The following is a 3,456-nucleotide window of genomic DNA, read 5'->3' on the forward strand; positions in this document are numbered from 1 at the left end:
TTATGAGGAAAGGAGGATGTGGGAAGTGAGGCAAGGATTCACAAAGGAAGTGGACAGGCACCTAATAAAAACTTTGCCTAGTTAGCAATATTGTCTATATCTATAGTATTGCTTGCAGTTCTGAAAATTATTTTGTTTTCCACATGCACTTTCAATTATCAATGCCTGATTATCAGGATATTTTGGAAGGCTACAAGCAATAGCTTTCTCCAGTTTAACAGTGTGTCCCCAGCCTAAGTTAGTCTAGTCTTCCCTGGTTCTACCCTCTTCAGCTTACGTGTCCCCTTTTAATCCTCATCCTTAAATTAAGGGGTATATTGGAGCCAGCTGGAACTCAATGTGGAGAAGATTGTTACATTTTCAGTGTGAGCATTTACGCCTTAGAAACAAGCAAGCTATCTCACTCAATTGTAGCCAGCAGCATTTGCAGACAACTTTGGCTGTTCTCCCTTTTTTTTGCCCCCCTCTCTTCCTCCTGGCTCTAATTTCTCTGAGTAGGACAGTGCACAGCCACAGATTAAACAAAAATGAAAGAAGAAATTGCTGCTCTTATCATCAGCGATGGCTCTGGCATGTGTAAAGCTGGCTTTGCTAGGGAGGATGCTCCTTGGACTGTGTTCCATTGTTGGATGCTCAAGACATCAGGGTGTCACGGTGGGAACGGGGCAGAAGGACAGTTATATTAGCGATAAAGCATTCAGAATTTAACAAAAAGAGGGGCAGCTAGGTGGCACAATGTATAGAGCGCCGGCTCTGGATTCAGGAGAACCTGAATTCAAATCCGCTCAGACACATAACACTTACTAGCTCTGTAACCTTGGGCAGGTCACTTAACCCCATTGCCTAACCCCCCAAAAAAAATTTAACAAAAAGGTAAGCTGAGGCAATTCTCTGAGCAAGATAACATGTATTAACAGGGACATGCTGTCTGTCAATAAACGAGTCAATAGCTCACTTCCATTTATGCCAAAGACCCTGAGCAAAAAGGACAATTCCCCTTTTATAAGTTTTGGAGAGTTGTTTGTCCTTGTTCTAGAAAAGGACCATGACATCAGGTGATGCCATGACTTGCAAGTGAATTGGCTTTAAGTGAGGGAGGGGTGTGCAAGGTCACCAGCCTCACTTTCTGCTCCAGAGCCCTCTGGGTCCAGTAGCGAGATATAGATCAGGATGACTGGAGATGGCCCCCTGGTTTGCAGGGTGTAGAGAACAAAGAATAAAACAGGGTAAATGACATCATGAGTTTGAGGGCAATGATTGGTTACAGAGCTGAGGTGCAAGAAACAATATGATTGGTTGAAAGTTTGGTAATGAGGGCTGATCCCTATCTTAAGACTATGAAGTGCTCTTTGTTTGAATCTAGGTGTGAGATAGCAGCCCAGACTTTTGGATAGCAAACTAGATATCCTTCAAGGAGATATTAGGCCTGACTCCCTTGTGTTCACATACATCCCTCAAAGTCAACTAAATTCCTTGAGGCAAGAATAGATCAGGGATTAGCAAAAGAGCTGGATTTCTAAATTTAACCCATTACAGGCCACATGAATTTTAAACTGAGGTCAGATACAAAGAACCATGACTTAAGCAGTTACAGGATAAAAGCAATTAGTTATAAATAGGATCAATAAGAAAATGATACAGAATCAATTAAATCTTCTTAGCCCAGAGCAAGAGAGGTGTCCTGACTCTGAAATATACCATTGAACATGACAGAAGAAAATCTGGCATCATACTTTCTACAATGAGCTTCTTGTAGCCTCTGATGAATACCTTGTTCTGCTTATGGAAGGTCCTTAAATCCCAAAGATAACAGAGAGAAAATGTCACAGATCACGTTTGAGACCTTCAACATCCCAGTTATGTTTGTTGCTATTCAGGTCTCTGTATGCTTCTGGTTGTACCACTGGTATCGCTATGGACTCTGGTGATGGTGTCACCCACACTGTGCCCATCTGTGAGGGTTATGCCCTTCCCCAGGCAATCCTTTATCCAGACTTGGCTGGCTGTGCCCTAACAGACTACCTTCTGAAGACACTGACAGAAAGAGGGTACATCTTCACTACTATAACTGAAAGGGAAATTGTTCGTGACATAAAGAAAAAGCTGTGTAATGTTGCCCTGGACTTTGACTAGGAGGTGGCCACTGCTGCTTCATCCTCTTCCCTGGGGAAGAGATACGAGCTTCCTGATGGCCAGTGATCACTATAGGCGATAAGAGATTTAGGTGTCCGGAAGCTCTATTCTCACCATCTTCCATGGGTATGGAATCTTGTGGCATTCATAGATCACTTTCAGTTCTATCATAAAGTGTGATATTGATATCCAGAAGGATCTAAATGACAACACAGTATTGTCAGGTGGTACTACCACCTACCCTGGGATTGCTGACAGAATGCAAAAAGAAATCACAGCTCTGGCACCTAGCATAATGAAAGTGAAGATCATTGCTCCCCCTGAATGTAAGTATTCCAGCTGGATTGGTGGCTCTATTCCGGCTTCTCTCTCCACCTTCCAGCAGATGTGGATCAGCAAGCAAGAACATGATGAATCTGGCCCGTCCCTTGCCCATCACAAATGTTTCTAAATGCACTGCTAGCAGATCAGTAACATTTGCTGCAAGAGTATTCACAAAGTAAAAACTTCCCCTGGAAAACATACAATTCATGTTAGCCTCATGAAACTGGAATAAGCTTTCTTAGAAAAAAGAAAACTTTGAAAAAGGAAAACTGAAAAAAGAAAACTTCTTGGGGAAGTTTGGACCACTGCTGATTTGACCACACATTCAAGTTAACAGTTGTTCCCTTGGTACTGTTACTGTTGTTCATCCTTCATTTTCAAAGAAAATCAATTACATCACAAATATGTCTTTGCTTGCACATGAATTGGATTTAAGTGAGGCACAGTTGTACAAAGTCGTCAGCCTTTCTCTCTATTCCAGACTCATTGGAGTCCAGTGGCAAGACAAAGGTCAAGATAACTGGTGATAGCCTGGGATGCTGTGGATGACACTGGCATCTTTGATATATAACCAAGCTCTAAGCACTCCACAGCACCATTTTAGTGTACCTTATACATATCTTTGATCTTAACCCTGATACAAGTCACTTCATTTTGACAGGTAAGGCTAAGATTAACTTCTATAGAGAAGTGATGTGATATATAGCAATATCATCTGGCTGGTTGACACTCAACAGCTATACACTTTAGGATACAGGATATCTAAAGGTCAGATTTCCAGCATCTGAAAGAGCTAAATTGTAGAATTTCTCTCCTAAGGCTGGCAAGAATTTATTAAATGTATGCTGCATCTTGCCACCATCCTAGCAGGAATACATATTAAATCCAAGACTTAGGAACCAGTTTTTTTTTTCCTTAACCCAATGTTATGGGGCTAAGTTACTCAACCTTGAGTTGCAAAAAATTTTGCATTTACAATCTGTAAATTTGAGCATCTAG

General features: G+C 41.5%; 1 pseudogene; it reads left to right on the top strand.

The window, feature by feature from the left end:
- Positions 1–527: 527 nt before the first annotated feature.
- LOC110196597 (actin, cytoplasmic 2-like) lies at positions 528–2,584 on the top strand (annotated as a pseudogene).
- The last annotated feature ends 872 nt before the right edge of the window (positions 2,585–3,456 follow it).

Source organism: Phascolarctos cinereus, unplaced genomic scaffold, assembly GCF_003287225.1.
Source record: "Phascolarctos cinereus isolate Bilbo 61053 unplaced genomic scaffold, phaCin_HiC Scaffold_5;HRSCAF=322, whole genome shotgun sequence".
NCBI lineage: Eukaryota > Metazoa > Chordata > Mammalia > Diprotodontia > Phascolarctidae > Phascolarctos > Phascolarctos cinereus.